Here is a 23,135-nt window from a genome sequence, read left to right on the forward strand (position 1 = left end):
GGGGGTTGGACTTTGCGGTTTGAACCGAAAAACACCATAAAAGGAAAAACACCAATCAAAGTGCGCCGAATTCATTTTCTGGAATTCTGTTTTAACCGATAAAGGGCAGCATTTCTGGAATACGTATCGCAACTTTCTGGCTATTCAGTACAAGTAACACTAAGTCACGGGAGAAAATTAAGTGCTACCGCAGCGGTGGCCTAGTGGTTTGAACGTCCGCCTCACATGCGGCAGGTGCCGGGTTCGATCCCCGGTGTCGCCGGGTGCCCACTAGTGATGCAATAGGCAAACGCTTTCCCCTGGCCTGGTGCTCGGCTCTTTTAGGGCAAAATGCTTTGGAAATAAGTTTTTAGATCGGGGAACTCAGTGAGGTAACTGTATCTTTGGAATTCAGTGTCATGCTTGTGAGTTTTTAGGTATTCAACCGCGAACTGAGACTCGCCGTTGAAGATGGGGAGGCTCTCGTTCTTAGGTAAGCGCCATCTGCTCAGACTTATCATTGGCTTAGGGTCGACGCTTGGTCAAATAGACTTTTGAAATGCGTGTACAGGAAACTGACAACTTTTGGGCTTGTCATGTTCTGGTTTCTGCGCCATCTGTGTGTTGATAACTGCTACATAAGTTCCTTGTTAAAAAAGAAAAATGAGGCCAAGGTAAACTCTACGTCCTTTTTTACTGCACAGGGACAATATCAATTTCATCGAAAAAAAAGGCGAAAATCCCTAAGTAGCAAATAATATTAGGCAGTAAAAACCGAAAGTTGCGTTTTGACATAAACACCAGCAAATGTCAACTGAATTTTCAAATATAAAAACCGAAAAGTACAACCCCTAGTTATAGCTTCTACGGCGCCAGCTGTTGGCCATGCTTTCCCAGCGAATCGTAAGGCTTGCTATGCGTTTGGTTCCGCCGTCAAAATTCCTGGCATAATTGTGCAAGAAGCTTCGATCACGATCAGTTAACGGCGCAATAATTCAGTAATTCACGCAATCAAATTCTTATCGGACACTTTAGAAATGTAGACATGCATAGCACGATCGACGCCTATGCCATGCTGGTTGGTACGGAGTGCAAGGAAAAGTAAAGGAACACAGAAGAATGTGTGAAACGGGCGCAGTTTTTTTTTCTTTCTTTCTTTCACAAGGGGCCGCCGCGATGGCTCATTGATTATGGCACTCGGCTGTTGGCCCGGAAGACGCGGGTTCGATCCTGGCTGCGGCGGCCGAATTTCGATGGAGGCAACATTCTTGAGGCCCGTGTGCTGTGCGATGTCAGTGCGCATTATAGAACCCCAGGTGGTAGAAATTTCCGGAGCCCGTCACTATAGACGGCGTCCCTCATAGCCTGAGTCGCTTTGGGACATTGAACCCCCCATAAACCAATTGAAACCTTCCTTTCAGAAGTCGGCCCCGCCGCGGTGGCTCAGTGTTTAGGGCGCTCGACTTCTGATCCGGAGTTCCCGGGCTCGAACCCGACCGCGGCGGCTGCGTTTTTATGGAGGAAAAACGCTAAGGCGCCCGTGTGCTGTGCGATGTCAGTGCACGTTAAAGATCCCCAGGCGGTCGAAATTATTCCGGAGCCCTCCACTACGGCACCTCTCTCTTCCTTTCTTCTTTCACTACCTCCTTTACCCTTCCCTTACGGCGCGGTTCAGGTGTCCAACGATATATGAGTCAGATACTGCGCCATTTCCTTTCCCCCCAAAACCAATTATTATATTCAGAAGTCGGTTTATTGCTTAATTTGTTCGCCACTTTTTTCTTCTCTGCGTGTTTGTCGAAAAGAGGCCCACCGTATCAGCGCTAACAGGTTCCAAAGTAGGTGAGGGCACGCGGCAAAAAGCCGGGACAAGAAGAGCTAGACGCACAGTGGGATGCTACGCACCGCGAAGTGCTATAAGTGTGCCTTCTCTGAACGAATAAAAAATGCATGTTCAAAACAATTCGAAACGAATCGAGTACGTTGTGACGTTTTCGGATAACTGGCACAAAGCTCGAAGAGAGTGGACGTCGTAGTTTCCTTCGACGAGTGTTTCAGAAAAAAAAAAGGCCCACTCGAGCACCGCAAAGAATGCTGCCTCGATCGGTCTGCGCGGGAACGACGATTCAGCGCCGCCAGGTGGCCCGTTTGTGTGGCGGCGTTCATGATGCTCACACTTTCAATACTGGGCAACGCAACCTGCAGGTTCAGCCAGGTTCAGCAAAAGCTGCCTTGGCGCCCGATATCGGAGGCTATGGCTCGTGTCTATTTTTACTCTCGTAAACTTAGATGTGGAGCTCGTTTGTTCACCGTCGTCCGCCGTCGGCAGTAAAAGGATATTCGCTTACATGCATGGCATGAAGGTAACACCGCTATAATACTGACTTCGTGTGTCCTGCGTCTCCCGTCTTTCGAAAGTTGTAGCTTTATCTCCATGAGCTGTATACCACCACCACTAGCGGTTCACTGTACCGCAATAATACAAATATTTGGAAAAGTAGTGACTAATGATAGGAATATCCGATTCGCATTCGATTCAGTTTCGATAAAGTGCTATTCGCACACCCGTAACTCCCTAAAAGAAAGCCCCTTACCAAATGGCACAGTTGCATAATGAAGAAGACGCGGGAAAAAAAACATTATGGTAACAAGAAGAGAGAGAATCGAAGTCAAAAATTTAAAGCACGATTTTTGCGAAATTGACGCCCCATTAAGCACGCCTTTCACAATGCGCGGGATTTTTGGCGTTACCTGTACAGCATGTTCATGGCGAGGGGCAACCAGCCAGTTGTCACCCTCATCAGCAATGTCAGCCGAACTGCGTCCGCTGCAGGACAGGCGCTCCCCCCCCCCCCCCCCCCCCCGACTCTCTGACGCCGACTGTTGCCATGAATGATATATAGCAACTTGGGTTCCTTCCACGCTCACCCTCTAATCTTAATGGTACATCTGTTAATTTTCTTTCTGTACCTCGCTGTCCGCAATTTAATATTGTCGTTGTCATCCAAGAATCTGCCCCATGGCCTTTGGCGAGAGAGGGCTCCCTGCGGGTGCTGAGCTGGCATGATTTAAAAGGAATTCCACCTTCCAAGCTGGAGGAATCCGTACGAAGGAAGCGTTGGGTGGCGAACTCTGTACAAGCGCAGGCATAGAGATGTCTTCGAAGCGCTAACGAAGGTTATTTCGCAGTAGTTCTGAGGGCACACTCTAGCGCGACACAAGAGCTGCGCGTTTGTAGAAGCAAAAGAAGCGAGAAACGGTACGGAGCTCGCCAAGGAACGCAGGCACATCGTTCGTGTGAAGTTACGAACACGTTTTTTACTCGAGTACTTTCGGGCTTCAATTGTTCTTTTTTTCAGTAACGGTTTGACTGCTAGTTGCTTGCCGAAATTGTAACGGTGAGTCCGGGGCGATATTGAAATTTGTCTCCCCGGCTAACTTTCTTCGAATCGCTTCAAGTAATTTATCGTAACGCCTTGCCCCGTTTCAGTGCATGGAGTCGAGGTGCCCTTTGAGGTCGCTGTGCGTTTTCTGTAGGCTCAGGCTATGCCGGCAATGATTAATAACAGGGTTGCGACTGAATTGATGCAGCCAAATAATATTTAACGAAAAATAAAGCCAGCAACTCCGAATATTAATTTTCTATACAACCCACACGGTGCCTCTCACAAGCTGTCCGAAACTTTCCCCGTCATATATATATATATATATATATATATATATATATATATATATATATATATATATATATATATATATAGCCGAAATGTCTTGAATTAAATCCTGTTATGTTTCTTCAATTTTTGGTGATTTTATAATATATTGACCAAATCAGCTGCCAGAAATCACTTTTGGTATATATATATATATATATATATATATATATATATATATATATATATATATATATATATATATATATATCAAATCGAAAATTAAGTATGGAACTTTTCCAGGGTACACCGAGAACACCGCCTTCTGCAAATGTAGCATATTCTCCGTTAAAGGACATTTTATTTATTTATTTCTTTATTTAGTTATTTATTTATTTATTTACTCATTCAGAAATACCCTTAAAGGCTCCCTTTCGAGGCTACTGTGTAAGGGGGAGGGAGTAAAAAATAATGATAGTCAGACCATAACACTGAAAAAGCAAACAAAAACAAACAATAATAACTAAACAAAAATTAAGGTTTTGCATTCTATGGTATCCTCTCGGTGAGTGCGGCAACCGGTTATTATTATTATATTTTTTTTTTGTAAGCGCAGGACCTCACTGGCCGAGAGGGGCATCTGTCTTTCGCAGATGAAGGGCTTTTTTTTTTTTGTTAAGGCGCAGATGCGAATCGGTAACCAGCGGTGATATTCGGTGTCTTTTGAGCTGGTCTCGCAAACTCTTCTTCGTTGGGCTTGCTTCCTTGCTTCTGCAGCACAATCTGCGGGAAAGTAGAGCTAAAAGCAGTGACACCGTTCATTCCAAGACACTGCGCGAAATTATGAGCTTGCAAGGGACACGGATTACATCGGCCGAGGACAGTTATCGCCCGTCTAGCATCTTTGGGAGTAGATTCTCCGCAGGCGTACAGTTTTAATAGGCACAGCCATGGTCTTCCGATTTGCAGAAGGGATAATCTTACCCTCTCACTTACAGAAAGGGGCGCGTTCACCGCTCTCTCCATTTACTCAGGAAAGCTCGCATGTCGTGACGAGGGTGCCGCAACTTAAATATCGTGCGCACTTCTGCCTCATCGAAAGTCATCTTTGCACGTTTTCCTGTCCCGAGTATGAACAATATCCCGCTGTTTCGGTAAGTTCAAAGTACTCAAAGATACCCGGGACATGACAAGCAGAGCTTCATATAGCTTCACAGCTTTGTAATGTTTATTTGATCGCACTCAGAGCCGCCAGCACGCGGCTTTCTGGCGAGAGATGTTACGATTTATCTCGAATGTTTTCTAGCCGCTCACGACTGGTCTAACGTTGTTCTACGTTATTTCGAAAGTTCTTCGTCAGCTGTACACGTATGTTGAGCGCGGCCGAGAGTGGCGAGGTTCTTGTTCGCCGACGTCCGCCCTGCACGTTTGTAGCTGTCGCCGCTGCCCAGTTCAGTTTTTTTGCGGGCACAGGCTAGCCTATTTAATAGTTCGTTTCCGTGACACCTCAGTGTGCTCGTCTATTGGCGCCGGTGTTTCCACCAAGTGACAATATTGCGAACGAAATTTCTTTGAATCGCGAACTAGGGCTCCGTTCAGTCTAATGATTGAGCTGTGGGCGCGTCGATGCCCACACCACGCGGCATGATTATGAACTGCATTCGAAATCGGGAAATAACGCTAATGCAAGCTCAATAGGCTGACTTCGTAGGTGTCCCCTATCGATACGCGTCCTTTAAATCTCTATACAGACTCCTCTTACGCTTCACAACGCATTTGGTTCGGTTTGGTTTATGGGGTTTAACGTCCCAAAGCGACTCAGGCTATGAGAGACGCCGTAGTGAAGGGCTCCGGGAATTTCGACCACCTGGTGTTCTTTAAGGTGCACTGACATCGCACAGTACACGGACCTCCACAATTTCTCCTCCATCGATATGCGACCGCCGCGGCCGGGATCGAACCCGCGTCCTTCGGGCCAGCAGCCGAGCGCCATAACCACTCAGCCACCGCGGCGGCTACAACAACGCATTTGCCTTAGGCGTGGCGCCTCTCATTTTTTCTTGTTTATTCGGAATGGCCCATCCATGGGACCTTCTCCCACATACTCGCTTCAGTTCATTAACGCGCTCGTTAATAATTCCTTTCCTAATAACGTAAAAAGCGCTCATTTGCATGAGGCTCGGCCTTCCTCATTGCAAATATCGCAAGTAACATGTCCGTTAACTCCGGGGCCTCGTTACCCGAGTCTTCCCTCGTAATCCCTCTGTGCCTCTCTACAGTAAAATCCACGCGCAGATTTAGAGAGGCACCGTACACAGTCGATGCAATGGGCAAAGCCGGCGGCGGGACGCCGGTGAATATTGTGAGCCTGCAGCTTTGAAGCAACAGCCCCAACTTATCGGTCCCTGTGGCCGCATTATAAGTGCTCGTATAACTCAAAAGAAAGCTGGAAACATTCCACTTTTTGCAACCGTCGTTTGATAATGCCGCAAAGGAGACTGAATCATATGAAAATAAACATTGGTGCAAGCACCTAGCATTTACCTGTTCTCATTACCTGTTATCACTAAAAAGTTGTGCGCGAAAGAAATTTGATCCAAAAAGTGCATCCGTTCCGATCCTCTCCCAAGGTGGAAAAAAATGAGGACACAGGCGCTATAGACGCAGGCCAAGGCTGCATTCAACAGCGCAGCTTATACGGAGGATGTTGCGTTATCGTTTTCCTAAAACACGGTTTAGCTGGAAAATTTATAACCGTAATAAAGGAGTGATTGCTCATTAGCACCGACCCAAGGTCAGCCATAGGGCTGCAAGAGAAAACTTGGTTGCATGCTAATGCGTACACTTCCCTATTACAAATTTACTCCACCTGGGGGATTCGCCTAAACGCATAGGACTAAATTTATAACCTCCTGTACGCAGCACTACGTAGGTCAGGCGCGAGAAATAATGGAGCAAAATGTCGTGGCTAGGGGTCGGGAAAAAAAAAAGGAAAGAAAACACTGTAGCAGAAAATGATGACCGAAAGCTGAAGAGAGCACAGCATGCGATGCAACGACGCAACGTTGAGACAGTGACCACCGAGGCTTAGGGAACGATCGCACTTGGGGCAAATTAGGAGAAAGAACTGGATCGAATAATGAAAGTCTAGATCTAGGCTGTGTTCTTGAAAATCTACCAGCTGCATACATTGCGTGGAAGTGAGCTCTAGCCCAGTCCTTTTGAGAACTGAATACTGTGGCACAATTTTAATGCGACGAAAAGTTACACCGAATTCTTCCATGCAAAACACAACACAATGCTTTTTCATGCGAAAAACAAGAGGAGGTCAGGGCATATGTGCATCAAGCTTAACTACGTTTTCTTTTTTTTTTGTTGGCTTGTAGTCGGTTCTCACGCTACGCCCCCTGCAAATTTTTATCTGCGTGAACAAGTCCAGCTTTCTCGGAATAAAGTTTTGAAAAATTTTCTTTTACGACACACTTATGGAAATAGTGAAGGTAATTGTTCATTATTCTGATATGTAGCAAAATCTTTCTTTTGAAGTGTTTCCATGGATTGCATCGAACAGTTAAGGCTTCCATAGGAAACCAATGGGGAACGCTTTGGACGATAGCAATAACGTGAATAGAAAAAAAAATACAACACTGCTGTCGGGTGATCTGCGGATGTATTGATCGCTACAGTGAAATCTTATATTTTATGAAAAAAAAAATTGCGTTCATAAACGGTTTCCCGCTCAAAAATGCTTTTGTCCAGAAATGCTGGGTATGCGTTTTCCTCATGCACGGTTTTTTCTAGGGCATTTGATGCAGATAAATTCCCGTGTGCGAAACGAATGACTTTTTCACATAGCCACATGCACACATATTATCGGCAGCAAAAATGACCGGGGTGCGGGAACTCGGAAAAAGAAGTGTTGTAGCGCTGCCTTGGGACTAAATCGTCGTGTATTGTTAAAATCGGTGGAGCATGCATGTCCTCCCGTACATCCGTACAGTTCACGAAAGTCGGCTTACATTACTGCGCCGAGATAATTTTTTTTCTTGCTCACCCGCATCCCGTCAACTTTTTCTGCCAATACTACCTCCCGCACAGTTAAGTTTTCGAGCATCCGTTCTCAACGAACAAAGCGTTCAGAGCACGCATGAGACGGGGCTGACAGGAAGAAACCCTTCTGGCTGATGCTTGCAATTCGAAGACGCCCCTTGCCTTTGAGGTGGTGCAACTGAAATGGCATGCACGCACACACATGCCGTGGCTGTCGATGCATTTCGCATGTTTCTGGAGATAATTTTTTCCGCTTCGAATAACTGTTACTTCAGCCAACAATAATACAGAGGTAGCCGAACTATCTTGAGCCTCGATTAGTGGCGATATCTAGGCGCATTCCATGACTTAAGCGCAGCGAACGAGACATATAAGAAGGACAGAGGACACCTTGTCGAACTTCATTCCTCGTACAAGGGGCTCTTTTGCGCAGCGCTGTGTTGTGTCCCTGCCTGTGTCCTTCTTCTATGTTCCGTTCGTTGCGCTGCAGTCATGGAATATTGAAACCAACTCGCCCAACAACTTACCTTGTCGATCTGAGGAGCGAAACGCTTTGCAGCTACTTGGCCGCAGATGCGTGTTTTGTGTACCAGGCCTTGCTGCCCCTGCCGCCGGCTATAGCAGAGAGGAGGAGCGGCTGTAGTTCGAGGCTATTTTCCTCCTCTCAGGTGAAGCGGTGTCTATGCCACTTAATCTTCTGTTATAAAAAGGAGAGCTCCACCACTAATTGTCTGCACGGAAATGCAAGGCACGCTACTCTAGATGATTACTGTCGCTATCGCGTACGCCAATTTATGCAGTGTTACGTTTGGACACGCCAACATGCCAAGAACATTCAAGCCACTGAGAAGCATCAATCGACAGAGGCTTCAAAGGGCCGTCGACGTGGTGCAGCGCCACGAGTGCAGGTGGTGGCGTCTACAGGGGAGCCGGCGAGCGGCGGGGCTGCAAATGAGCCGTGGCAAATGCGGCCGTGTTTGACTAAGCCAACGACGCCGGAATCCTCGTGCTTCGAAAACAACCTCGTCTTAGACTAAGTGTTTTTCACTATACGTGGAACCTTCTGCAAACTGTAGTGGCAACGTTTAGTTCCCACACTACCGCTGTGGAGGGCAGGTGACTGACCTTCGACGCTTCCATGGGACCCCCTTCGGGCAATTCATCACTGTTGCCTGGACAGCGCGGACCCTAATCTGCCAGAAGTGGCAAGAGTGTGTGGTTGGGGGCGTCCTGGAAGGCGGACCCTAAAGACTGGACACGTGATCTACATCACAGTGATTCGACGCATTTTTAATGAACTAAATTCCCCAACTAGGGACCTGGGGACAGCGGACCCTATTTAAGCAACGATCTGGCGTGTGATCAGGCAGCTCCCGATTCACTCTTTCGAACTATGTAAAAATGTAAATAAACCCTTTCAGTCTCTTCTCCACCTCGAAGACCCTCTCATCTCTTCGTCACCCCACAACAGCAGTCTCCCGATCCGGAACCCGGGGACACCGACCTTGGCGAGAGACGGCGCAGGCGAACCAGGGGCCCGCATCTAACAACTGGTTGGCAGCGGTTGGATCGACCATGAGGCGTGGTGTTGCTTCTGTGGGTGAGTGCTTGAACTTTGCTTGAGATTCGCCAGGCTTCAATTGTTTGGGTTAATACTGCTGGTTAAAACTGCTGGGAATCGAGGGAAGTTGTGCAGTGAGACAAGTGTGAGTAGCTCACGTCAACAATTGTTCAGCAAAGTCAAGGCTCAGAGCAGCAAACATGGATCTGATGAAGTTGCGAAGGGCAGATTTGCTGTCATTGTGCGAAGAGTTTGGTATAGAGGTAGAGGAGAAGATGAAAAAGGCACACATTTGCACATTGCTCTTGGAAACCGCCGAGGAAGAAACAGTTCGCGATACGTGGGAACTCCTCAAAGCGGAGCGAAAGAGAAAGGAAGATGAGCAAAAGAGAGAGGAAAATGAGCGCCAACGGCTAGCGGCCGAGCGAGAGTAACGGGAGCTCAGAAGGTTGCAGCTTGCGCATGACCAAAAGAAACTGGAATGTGAGAGCTCGAGAGGCACGACTCCAGAGAGAGCGAGTCAGGCCGAATCATTTCATATGGACAGATTGATGAAGCCGTATAAGATTGGCGAGGATCTTGGTTATTACCTCGTGAATTTCGAGAGGACGTGTGAGAAACGGGGTTACGCTAAGGAGACATGGCCACAAAAGCTACTAATGGTGTTGCCCTGTGAGGCGGCCACTATAGTCGCGAGGCTTAATGCGAAAGATGCAGATGACTACGAGAAGGTGAAAGCGAGGTTGCTAAGAAAGTACCGACTTTCGGCGGAAGAATTCCGACAGCGGTTCAGAGGTGCCAGCAAGAAAAGTAGCGAGAGCTATGCAGAATTCGCATTCAGTTTGAAGGCCAACCTTACAGAGTGGTTGAAGGGCGCGGAGGCATATGACACCAAAGATAAGGTTGTCGAATGTGTAGGCCTCGAGCAGTTCTATAACAGTATCCCTGAGGCCGTTAAGTTATGGGTGCAACACACAGAAAATGTGAGCACGATGGAGAAAGCTGCAGAACTAGCGGACGAATATGCAACACGGAGAAAGCTGAGTTCCGAGTCAAGCGAGTCTGAAAAGAACGCGTTCGGTTTAAGGAAGCGTTTCATTCCCAAAAATCGATCGCAATTTAGGAATCGCGAGACAGTTGAGGGCAATAAACAGGCCCAGAAAAAACTGAGGATCGTGCCGAACAGGCCGAAGCTCAGAAAGGATTGACGAAGAAGTTCGAGGCCAGGAAGCCGTTCCGTTGTTTCAACTGTCAGGAAACTGGACATATTGCAGCAAGGTGTAAAAAGACGCGATTAGCTTTCTCATATGCCAACGACAGTGATGAGAATTTGGAACTTCTTCGTCCATATATTCACGAGCTCCAAGTAAATGGAAAATCGTGCAGGGTCCTTCGGGACAGCGGGGCAACAATGGACATTGTTCACCCCTCATATGTCAAGGAGGAAGACTTTACTGGGGAAGTAGCATGGATAAGACAGGTACTAGAAAATCAGAGTGTGTGCCTGCCTATGGCAAGGGTGGTAATTTCAGGCCCGTTCGGCGAGCTAGCGACAGAATCCGCTGTCTCGTCGGCTGTTTCATTGCAGTACCCGTATCTATTCTCCAATAAGTCAAATCAGTTGCTTTGCGATCGAGGTCAGAAGCTGGCTGAGGGGACAGTGAAAGCCCTTACTAGGTCCAAATCACGCGAGCTTGCTTCCAAGCTTAGATACAACCAGGAATCAGAGGCAACTGGCGAGATGGAGGGAATTCCCGAGCTTGCGGAACCAAGCAAAGCAAATGCAGCTCGAGCACATGAACAGCAGCAGGAACCTGTTACCGAAGGTAGCCCAATCGATTCCAGCCTACAAGAAGCGTGCAGTCCAAGCTCCATGTTATTACCAACCTCCCTGTGCATGGATCGCTTATTGCGCGTTGACAGAGACTCCTTAATCACAGAACAGGAAAGAGACCCTAGCTTGTCAAAGTTACACTTCATAGCCAAGGGGGGTATTTCTAGGCGTAACGTGACATTGCACCACAAAGGCAGATTGCTGTATCGCCATTACAGGGACAAAGAGGGGAAGACGCTTGATCAGCTGGTCGTGCCTGAAAAGTACCGCTCTGACCTTTTAGGCCTCTGTCACGGAAACAGTTGGTCAGGGCACTTAGGTGTCAACAAAACGAAGGAAAGGCTGCTTGGGGAATACTACTGGCCGGGATGTTTCCGAGATGCTGAACGCTACGTGCAGTCATGCGACGCGTGTCAGCGCACCGGAAAACCAGGAGAAAGATGGAAGGCCCCGCTAAAGCTGGCTCCGCTTATCTCGGAGCCTTTTCGACGTCTGGTCATTGACACCGTCGGGCCCCTACCCAGAACTAAGTCAAGCTATCAATACGTGCTCACTATGATATGCCCTGCTACGAAGTTCCCGGAGGCGGTGCCGCTAAAGGAGCTTAGCTCGGCAGGGATAGTGGACGGTCTCCTGTCCGTTTTCGCTCCAATTGGCTTTCCGGCAGAAATTCAGGCTGATCAGGGGACAGTTTTCACGAGCGCACTCACAACTACGTTCTTACAGAGGTGTGGGGTGAGGTTGATTCATAGCTCCGTTTACCACCCTCAATCGAACAGCGTCGAGAAGTGGCACTCAGTGCTCAAAAGAGTGCTACATGCTTCCTGCTATGAGCACAAAGACGATTGGGAAAGTTGCCTCCCGGCTAGGCTGTTCGCCCTGAGAACAGTACCGCACGAAGCGACGGTCTTCACTCCTGCAGAACTAGTGTACGGAAGGGCTCTTCGTTCCCCACTTAGGATGCTTAGAGAAATGTGGGAGGGGACAGGAGAGAGTCAGTCAGTAGTGGAGTATGTGCTGCAGTTACTAAACCGCCTGAGTGCCACGCGAGAACTATAGTGGATCGGAATCTCAAAACGGCTTAGGATACGGCGAAGAAGTACTACGACAAGAATGCTTGACTGAGTACCTTCAAGGTGGGGGATCGTGTGCTTATTCTCAGGTCCGCACGCAAAAATAAGATGGAAGTTCACTGGGACGGACCAGTGGAAGTTTTGGATCAGATTTCAGAAACCAACTACACATTGAAAATGCCAGGGAGAGGACAGCAGATAAAGATCTATCACTGCAATTTAATGAAGCCCTATGAAGAAAGGAGCGGGGTTGTAAACATGGCAGTAAATATCCCCGAAGAGCTACTAACCGAAAACCCTGAGTGGAAAGGCAGCATGAAAGAAAATTCTACCAACAGCATAGAGGAAATCGTGTCCCGATCCGCGAGCACCATGGATCTAGAACCAAAGCAACTGCAAGAATTGAGGCAACTGCTGTGCGGATTCCGGAAGAGTTTTAGCGACCGGCCGGAGAAGACAAATCTCATCACGCATGAGCTAGAGCTAACTTCGACCGATCCAGTAAGATCGAAAGCCTACAGAGTTTCTCCAAGGCAGAAAGAAATAATTGAGGCGGAGATAAAGCACATGCTGGAACTTGGCGTGATAGAGCCAGCAGAGAGCGACTACACCTCTCCGCTGATACTCGTAGAGGCACCAGGCAAAGATCCGCGACCTTGCGTGGACTACAGGAAGCTGAACACTATAACGAAGGACCAGTTGTACCCAATACTGAACATCGAAGAAAGGATCGAGACAGCGCGGCACAGTACATCTCCAGCCTTGACCTAGTGAGAGGGTACTGGCAGGTCCCCCTCTCGGAAAGCGCGAGTCAGTATGCAGAATTTATTTCTCCCATGGGGGTATTCTGACCTTTGGTGCTCAGTTTTGGGCTAAAGAATGCATCTTTTAGCTTTTCAAAGTTAATGGACATCATCCTCAAGGACATGCAGGATTTCGCGCTGCCTTACTTTGACGATGTGGCCATTTTTTCTAACTTGTGGGAAGACCATGTTTCCCATCTCAGGAGTGTACTGACGAGTTTGAGGGACGCTGGGCTAACCATTAAGGACGAAAAATGTAGTTTTGGCTGCTCACATGTCACCTATTTTGGTCATGTTGTCGGTAGAGGGACGAGGAGGCCGTCAGACCTCAAGATAGCCCCTATCGCTGAAATCCCGCAGCCCCGAACTAAGACGGATGTACGTTCATTTCTCGGTATTGTGGGGTACTACCAAAGGTACATACCCAACTATTCACAGCTAGCAATTCCTTTGACCGATGCGCTTCGCAAAGAAAAGCCGAATAGCGTTATCTGGGACGCAGCGAAAGAAATTTCGTTTCAGAACTTGAAGAGCGTGCTGGTTTCGCGGCCCGTGTTGCGCGCGCCGGACTACAGCAAGGAATTCGTGGTCCAGTGTGACGCCAGCGACCGGGGTATGGGGGTCGTATTAAGCCAAGTCGGAGACGACAATGAGGAGCACCCTATCCTTTATGCCAGCAGGAAGTTAATCGTAAGGGAAGAAGCCTACAGCGCTTCGAAAAAGGAATGCGCTTGTCTGGTTTGGGCCGCATGGAAGCTAGCCTCTTATGTTTACGGGGCGAAATTTACTTTCGAGACAGATCATTGTCCGCTTACATGGCTGCGTCAAATGTCGCCCAAGAATGGCCGCTTGCTACGATGGAGTCTAGCCCTCCAGCAATATAACTTTTCTGTGCATTACAAAAGGGGAAAATGTCATGGCAATGCCGACGGATTGAGCAGGTTATTCCCCTAATTGAGGTATCCGTTCGGTGGCAATTCGGTGCCTTTTCGTATTTTTTTAGGTACTAGTTAGCTTTGTTTTGGTGTGGTGTCATATTCTATTTTCTTTTGCTTTCAAATTTGCCACCTCTCTTCAAGTCGTGTTCGGAGAATCGGGCATTGGCAGCGAATTTGGCAGACATGGAAGCTGTTCTTAGTAGCCGAGATTATTGCTGTCAGCTACACATTTTTGTGCTTACGTTTATATTGACAATGCAGTAGTATCGCATAACAGCCTGGCGGCTCTCGGGTGAATTTCGTGCACTGCCTGGGAAGTGGCGCCATGCTGAGTGGCTGGTTTCGACTAATGCCTCTGTTGTCCGAGGTTTAGGACTCTGCTCTGTGCTTGCAGACAAGATGAAGAAGGGCCTCCCACGCTACAAATCAAGTCATCTCTCCTCGACCAGTGATTGTGTCCACTGGCCGATCGAGATTGTCCTGGCCGCGGAGGAGCGGTTACGTTTGGAGACGCCAACATGCCAAGAACATTCAAGCCACTGAGAAGCATCAATCGACAGAGGCTTCAAAGGGCCGTCGACGTGGTGCAGCGCCACGAGTGCAGGTGGTGGCGTCTACAGGGGAGCCGGCGAGCGGCGGGGCTGCAAATGAGCCGTGGCAAATGCGGCCGTGTTTGACTAAGCCAACGACGCCGGAATCCTCGTGCTTCGAAAACAACCTCGTCTCAGACTAAGTGCTTTTCCCTATACGTGGAACCTTCTGCAAACTGCAGTGGCAACCTTTAGTTCCCACGCTACCGCTGTGGAGGGCAGGTGACTGACCTTCGACGCTGCCATGGGACCCCCTTCGGGCTATTCATCACTGCTGCCTGGACAGCGCGGACCCTAATCTGCCAGGAGTGGCAAGAGTGTGTGGTTGGGGGCGTCCTGGAAGGCGGACCCTAAAGACTGGACACGTGATCTACATCACAGTGATTCGACGCATTTTTAATGGGCAAAATTCCCCAACTAGGGACCTGGGGACAGCGGACCCTATTTAAGCAGCGATCTGGCGTGTGATCAGGCAGCTCCCGATTCACTCTTTCGAACTATGTAAAAATGTAAACCCTTTCAGTCTCTTCTCCACCTCGAAGACCCTCTCATCTCTTCGTCACCCCACAACAGCAGTCTCCCGATCCGGAACAAGGGGACACCGACCTTGGCGAGAGATGGCACAGGCGAACCAGGGGCCCGCATCTAACAGCAGGAATACGTCTTCGTGTACTGGTCTATTGAATGCGCATCCACGATCGATGCTAAGCGAATTAACAGAAGCTCGTGGAATACAACCAATTCCAAAAGAATAATGCCAAATCATCGCAGTGTCAATACGAGATGTAAAAGTGAAGAAAAAAATTCGCTGACGATTACGATACTCTCTAATGCGAAGGTTGAGCGCAGACCTTTGGGTATTTTAATTTTTCGTTGCACTGAGGCAAGGATATCAGGAAGAGAAGGTTGTGTGTGGCGTGGCTGGGGCGGACAATCTCTCTAGTGCCGAACAGTTCGCAGAAGGCGCTGAAAACGGAGTGCCGCATCTGCCTGGCTAAAGGCCGCTGTACGATCGTTTTTAAGGCGCATGCGGGCGCGCCCTCGCGACTCTGCGCACGGCCGCGTGAGGGCGCGGGGATAGAGTTTGCTGCTTGCGACTGAGCGGGTGACTCCAGCGTACTTATTGACGCGCCCTTCACTGACGCCCGTGCGGCGGCCGAGGCATGTGTCGAAGCAAAACAAGGATTTCCTGCGGTCCGAATACCCGCATTGATTGCGTCTCACTCGAGTCATCGAGGAATATTTAGCTATAGATTTGTCGTGGAAGGTAAAACCGCGATTGTCTGCCATGGCCATGGAGCTCGGCGCGGGCCACCCTGACGTCCGCGAACGAAGTCACGACAAACTTTGCAACAGAGCATGCGAGCTTTATCTGAAACAGCATCGCGGGAAACGATTAACCTCTATGCTGTTTCTATTCCAGAAAGTGAAAAAGGGCATCACACCGCGATCGTGTGCACCTCGTTCGATCGCTACTCGGCTAGTCTCAGCTAAAATTCGCCCATATATGCAACTGTTCTCACTGCGCTCTTGGATTTTTGCCCCTGTTATTCGAACAGTGTTCCCATTAAAAGTTACGCTATCTCCAAACATGCAATAACCATATCAGAACGACGCCCCCATTCGCATCACGAATTATCGGAGCCGAGGACACGGGACTAGAACAAGTTTGGTCCGCAGTACATATTCAGCTGTTTGTATAGTTACAACCGGGAAATTCACATTGATTTCTCAGATAGCTAAGATCTAGTACAGGTTAAATGATCAGTTATTCTAACGAGCACACTGCAGTCTTTTGTAGCTGTTTCATTAATCCACACAAAGGATTTGTCAGCTATAACGTTTGCTCTCGCTGTAATGTTAGCAGACCTCCTTGCTGTCTCGCCGCTGAACTGTTACTGCAAAAGACATTTATTTATTGACATAAGAAGTTTGTGTGTCTGATTTATGCATATAAAAAATTCATATTTTAGTACATTGCTGTCAAATCCGAATCCAAATACACGAGAAATTTATGACATTCCCAATAATTTGAAATCTGTAAGATCAGTTGTAACTGCAGCACTTCGGTATTTCACAGAACAGTGACCGCGCAACGATACTGATTTCTTTCTGTCATGTTTTTCAATCCCTTAGAAAAGCCAATATAGAATTAGCACAGTATGGAGACAATTAAAGGGGCCAAGCCATGTATCACTGCTAAAAAGCAAGGCATTGTTTTTTGAACAGTGACAGCGGACCACCAGTTTTAATTTAGCAGTCATTCCTGAGCTCATATTGCAATAGCAGAAGTACAAACAAACCTGGAGAGTTGTGTTGAGAGCCAATCAATGTTGACACATGCAGAAACAAGCTGGCATGTTGTCTGTACAAATCTAAACAATTGTGAAAGTGTCCATGTGAATGGAAAACAAAGTGGTTTCTCAGTACTGCGTAAACGGCCATACATGCCGCCATCATTATAAACATAACATGATGAAGTTGGTAAACGGGCTTACAGCTCCTGAACGCCTCCCGCTTGAGGCCGGGAAACAACACTTCGTATATTCAGGGAAACAGGATACATTTACCATGTATAGTGGTTATCTCAAGCAGAATCTGTAGAAATATATCTACAGAATAAAAGCTATTATGACGTAAAATACAGTGAAATAAAATTAAGCATTTAAGGGTGTGAGGGGCATACATGCATATGCCTTCTCGTATAGCTGTACAGTGATGTTTAGACTTTTTCAGACCAGAAAACAAAAGAGGGATCGTAACAGTGATTCTGGTTCCCAAAGCAGCAGGTAAAATTGAGCATTCTGTACACAACTTGTTATATATAACATTTTGGAACGTGCTATCTGTTGCTTATAAGCAACAGGTTGAGCAAAATAAAGCTTACTTCATTGTCAGTTTGGTTTTCAAACTGCCAGTATTCGTTAGGCGTACCTTAGGTTAAAACGACTGTGGTTAGCCTAAATTGCTTGAAAATTTTTGCCAAGGCTATGGCTACTTTGCTGCTTCATACAAGGAGTCTATGTGAAATTAAAGCGTTCTAGAATGGCTGCATTTATTTAAGCGGACAAAAATCTTTTGTGGCCTCCTCTTAATGATTTGCGCATCAAAATGATAATCCACTTTAGGACCTTGCATGAAAAAACTCGTGTTACGAATTTAAGGAAAACAGCAACCCCATGATTAAATTAGTATTTAGTGTCAGGTTTGTGCTTTTATATGCGTTTCACACCCGTCAATGCAAGAAAATCAGTGCAGCTGCAATTTGACTCCAATCAGGACGACGGAACTGTATGTGCTATATACCCTCATTATAGAGCAGAAGGAACTCTTTTAAAAACGCTGTGAATGCTAGCCCCGCAACATATCTGGCTAGCCATTTCAGATGAGGATAAGGATCAAAAGACACATGCACACAAAAGTTGCATGCGTAAACATACGCACCTAGCATTATATGCACATCACATAATAGAAGTCTTGCGTTGCTTCACTTGACACAGGGAAGGTGGAGACGAGCACAAAGGAAATACTGACACACATGACTCGCAATGGATGTCTAGCTATATATGCAGTGGAAGAATTTATCCTTACAGAGACAGCCTGTGCATAACATGCAAGTTAACCAAAACGCAACTGTTGTGTAAATCTGCTTTGATATTGCTTGAAATAGATTATCAGGAAAATTCTCAATAGACATGTTATGCAGACAGGACTGTATCGGTTTGCCGTGGTGAGTAAAAGAATGAGCACTTTATTAGGCCAATTTAATTTAATATATATTTATCCTCAACAGCCCTAAATGACAATACTTGAGGGACAAGCTCTGGAATGGTGTATTAGGTAGGAGCTACGCGGTTCATCATTTACTGCGGCATTACTTCTGTCAAAGAAACATCAGCCGGATGCTTAAACAATAAGTACGGTCAAACGCAGCAAAGACAATGCAAAATAAACACTATAAAGCGCATATAATGAGAGCGTAAAAAGCTTTTCACTGAGGTCGCGTCGTCCAATCGCCGTCCACACTCGATCGTACACGGTCGCCTGGCTTGTATCGCGAGTGGCGATGGAGGAATACTCGGGATACGGAATAGATGGCCGGAGTGCCGAAGGGGAGGTGCGCCCAAGGTGGGCCAGAAGATGACTCACACTTATCCGTTCTGGATAGGCAAAACCAGCACTGCTTCTAACTACAGGCTGTATACCCCACCCTACCATTGGAAGTTGGAAGTTGGCGCTTCGTCCCGTCACCTACCCTATGTGTCTTGTCCTTTTTTGCGCCTAAAACTATTTAATTATGAACCAAAACCAACTAGCCCAGCAGCAAGTGCTCTTAGACCATTGTAAATGTGTTTTTTGTTTTTTGCTGGGCCGGTCCCGGAGATAGTGCAGTGCCGGGTCGACCCGTGGCGGTGGTGGGGCAAGCCCCGAGCGCTCCCCCGCGCTCCAAAAATCAGTTTAACATCTTGGGCCCAATTAGGACCGCATATCAGATATTGCAAATGTATTTTCGCAGAAAATATGCTAGGGAGCTTAGGGGGGGACCCAAACCAGAAAACGTACTTTCCCTTGTGGCAGCTGAGTGGTGGGTTACTAGAGAAAGGTCCATTCTATGACCACCACCTCATGAGGCCGGTTATTCTTTTGTGGTTCCGTCTCCCAGCTTTGACAGGATATGCACAGGAAGTTCTCGGCCCTACTTTTTGTTCGCGGAAGAACTAATACTTTCGTGGCGCGGTCAAGGAGCTGTCAAGGTAGAATTTACAGACCTGGAGGGGAAATGGAAGTTGCCTCAGTTTTGTGGTACTTAAGTGCTGCCATATATTGAGAAAGTTCAAATCTGAGCTGCCTCGTAGCTGGTGAGCCCTCTTAAGCTTAAGGACTGTCACATTTTGACTATTCGAGCTGGTTTTTACTGGATTTCAGAGTGAATGACAAGCTTTTTTTGGCTCTTTGCAGGAACTCTGCTGAGATTTCGGTCCACCTACTTTTATCAGGGCGATCAGGTTATAAAGAATTAGAGGCCATATAGAGTATATGTGTTGTTCAGCTACAGTGCCAACTGCCCACCATGGAGCCCAACAAAGGAACAGGACAGGAAATTGAAAAAAAAGCCCCGCCCACGCCAGTTGCACACTGCAACTATAGTCAAATATAACGTAACGCAGGGTGGTTAGCCACACAAGATTAGCCCTCGCCACCTGGAAGAAAGGAAAAATCCAAGAAGGGAGAAGGATAGTTGTGAGAAAAGGATATAAAAGTGAAATATAGAGGGGAGGACAGCAAAAAACGACTCCTGATTTCTCCTGGTCGGATCAGGCCAGCAGGTGGATAGTGCTCTGCTGGGTGGAGGTAGACGGTGTACGAATCTTGCTTAAATATCTGAGGGGGGTGCAGTAGTACTGCTTTTGCAGTAAAAATTCACATTAGTACAGGTGGTGAAATCCCCGAAGGAAACTGTCGCAGAGTTGCCACGCAGCTGTTTTGAGTCATTTGCATGCGTTTGAGAGTGCATAAAAAAACATCCTATTTTCAACCTGAACGATTCTCAATTTAGTTGAAACAGAGAAATCAGAGCTGAGTAGAAGATATTAAAAAAATGTTACAAGTTCGCAGTGTACAAAGAAAGTTAAGAGCCTTGAAACAACTTTTTTAATTTTGAATAGCTGAACTAGAGTATGATGCAAGGAGTTCCCCGTTTTTAATTGGGCTCTTCGTCCCAGGCAGTTAGGAAAAAAAATTTATGAATTAAGAATATTTATAGAACTGCATCACCCAAGATGCACTTTGCGCAGTGATGCTGCTTTTAGACTTTCCTCGGGACATATACATTGGGGAAAAAATCCATGAATTTAACGCATAAAATTTGTTGGATGGAAATCTAGGAAAACAATTATAGGTGTAATGTAACAGCCAGTAACAATAGCATCACGGCGCAGCTTTGCTCATCCCGAAGAAATTGATACCAACCCTTGGCTACATCTTCTCTGTACTTCGAAATAAAAATCCAAATAATCGGCACCCGTGTGTCTTTCAATGTTTCTTTCCTTGTGCCTTGTCCCTTGCACTGTTCCCTTACCAGCCGAAAATATAAAAACAGGCTACTTTCACTTAAAATAGCCTACAAATAAATAAGTACATATCTACTAAAGATTCACCAAAGCACAAAATTATGAAAACAAAATTATTACAGATTCATCTGGCTATATACAGGGTGTGATGCAAGCTAGATGGGTTGCCGCATTTCATCGATGATGGTTCGCAGCGCAAGAACTTCATCGAAAACTTCCTGCAACGTGGTCTGCATTTCCCCCTGCAAAAAGCATGAACAACAGAAAGACAACATGATTACTGAAGGTACTGCGCAGTATCAAACTTTTTCAAAGGGTTATATTTAAGCATTAATGCACACATGACAACTGAAATAGAGCTCCTCAGATAATTGTTTAGAGTAAGACAAGTGCATACGGCCTAAACAAGCGGCACCATTTTCCTGAAGAGCAAGGCCATTAGCTCAAGCAGTGCTGCTGCCACGGTTTGATGTAACTGCATTAACATATATGTACGAATACCCCTGTAGCCAGAGGTGGGCATTCTCATGACCGCGAGCCATTATGAAGGCGTCCTCACCCTCACCTCATGAGGATCTGACTTGGTGAGGTGAGGAAGGATTGGCGCATGGATATTCGTGAGGGTGAGGCAGACAAGGCGAAGTGAGAGCGAGGGTGGGAAGACGTGAGGTGAGGACGAAGGAGGGCAAGATGCGTGGTTTGAGGACGAGGGTGGGGCCCCGAACAGTACTCCCGGCTAACATTTCCTGTATCTGCAGCCCGTTATGGATTCCCGTTTTAGAGCGCTAGTTCTTAAGGCCAAGGTTCCCGTGGAAGACTCAGTTTCTGCAGTCAGGAGGTACACGAGGCGAACACGAAAGGCGGGGAGCCGCACACCTACTCCTCGTAGTGCTCGTGATGTAAATACAACAAACAAAGGAAGCGCGCACGAACAGCCACAGCTAGGATTTGAAGGTAAAGGTAAAACGGCGAAGAAGCGGGAACGAATGTCATAAAATAGTCGGCACACTTGGTGAATGAAGGCTTAAGGGGGGATGCGGGGCTAAAATATTGATTTTCGAAAAAAAATGCGGTTTTTAAGTTTGAGTTGTTTTATATTGCTTATTTAATGAAGAATATTCTCACAAATTTTTGTTGTTATCTGAGCCGAAGAAAATTAATTCTTCATGAGGCGGTGGTAGGCCGTTGAAGGAGTCTATGAATGCTCTTCTCAAGAAGCGGCCGCAGTGCGGGTAAAAAACCGAACGAGAAGTGAATGCCCATGTTGAAAAGATTGTTTTTCGTGTTTTTTAGTCACGGAAGACCTTCCATCAAGAATAAGCAAGGCTGCTAACGAAAAACTAAAAAAAAGAAAGGCATATGGCATATTTCTGGCCGCAGCAACTGCAGAGTGGCTGGAAAACCGAAATAGGACCTCATATTGGCGGAAATATACCACGCAACCACCCAACGCTGTTTTTGCGCCATTCGAATTCACTCCCACTCTGGTCGTGTTCGAAGCTTGCTATCTGTCACATTTTCTGCCTTATGTGAGTTTAATGCGAACAGCGGGTGGCCGGTGGTGTGACCGGAAGATGCTCGCAGCGAAGGCTTCAACACGGAGAAGCTTCGGGAAGCGAGAACGCATCACGAAAGAGCGATGCCTACACACTACTGGGCAACCGCCAGCAAGTGAGCGTATGCTTGTGCATTCCCCAGGCTTAAGCCTGCCAACGGCGTCTGAAGCGAACCCCCGACCTCCGGTGATGGTCCATCAGCTGAAGACCGAATTCGCATCGCTATGAACCGTGGAGATTACAGCAGCCTTCGCTGTACTAGAATTTAATGAGGGTGCAAATGTCATCAAGACGAGCGTTTCACAAGCTGGAACTAGAACATGGAGTCCAGACGATGAAGCACATCCAGCGAGCAACCCATCAAAGTATTTGACGAGCAGAAAACAAGGCTTGAACCATTTGCCACAGAGCAGGGTCGTGTTGAAGAGGAGGGCCCGACCTATGGAGGAGGGCACCTTAACTTTTTTTATCCCAAAATAAATCGCATGTTCTTCAATCTTTGAACTCATTTTTCACAGTTTGCACTTTTTCGGAAAACAAAACTGTTAGGAAAAACTCATTTCCAAACTGCATCTCCAAAAGCTGCTTTGAAGAGGTTTCTTGACTGAAATTTTCTTGATTGACACGTGGTTCTTTGTTTCCTTACTGAAACGCGCGAATTGCCTTATCCTGCACTATAAAACATCCAGAAGATATCTAACCTTAAAATATTAGCATATCTCAATTATTTTTCAAATGATAGTTTTCCGAAGTTGACACACCTGATTACTCAATATGACAGTTATAACTTTTTTTCATTTTGAGCTAGGAAGCTGACAATTTAAATAGTGCAACGGGAAGCAGATACACCATCCCTGTAAACTTTATCGGGTTTGCTGCAGTAGTTCAAAAGTTGACTCTTCAGGCTCGCATTCCCCTTTAAGGAGTCTGGAATAACCCAGCAAGCAGAATGCGCAACATTGAGTGAAGACGCGCGCCTACGCATGGCAGTGATTGCAACATCATAATACAAATTTGAACCAATGCG

The 23,135-nt window shown here is 46.9% G+C and overlaps 1 protein-coding gene and 2 pseudogenes across 1 annotated transcript in view; 1 reads left to right on the forward strand and 2 right to left on the reverse strand.

Annotated features, from left to right (window-relative positions):
- Positions 1–23,135, reverse strand: part of LOC144132307 (uncharacterized) — a 327,162-nt gene that overhangs the window by 282,406 nt on the left and 21,621 nt on the right. The gene's annotated exons all lie outside the window — the stretch shown is intronic.
- On the forward strand, positions 9,444–19,502 carry LOC144115264 (uncharacterized; annotated as a pseudogene).
- On the reverse strand, positions 18,843–19,004 carry LOC144116644 (U2 spliceosomal RNA; annotated as a pseudogene).

This window comes from Amblyomma americanum, chromosome 1 (assembly GCF_052857255.1).
Source record: "Amblyomma americanum isolate KBUSLIRL-KWMA chromosome 1, ASM5285725v1, whole genome shotgun sequence".
NCBI lineage: Eukaryota > Metazoa > Arthropoda > Arachnida > Ixodida > Ixodidae > Amblyomma > Amblyomma americanum.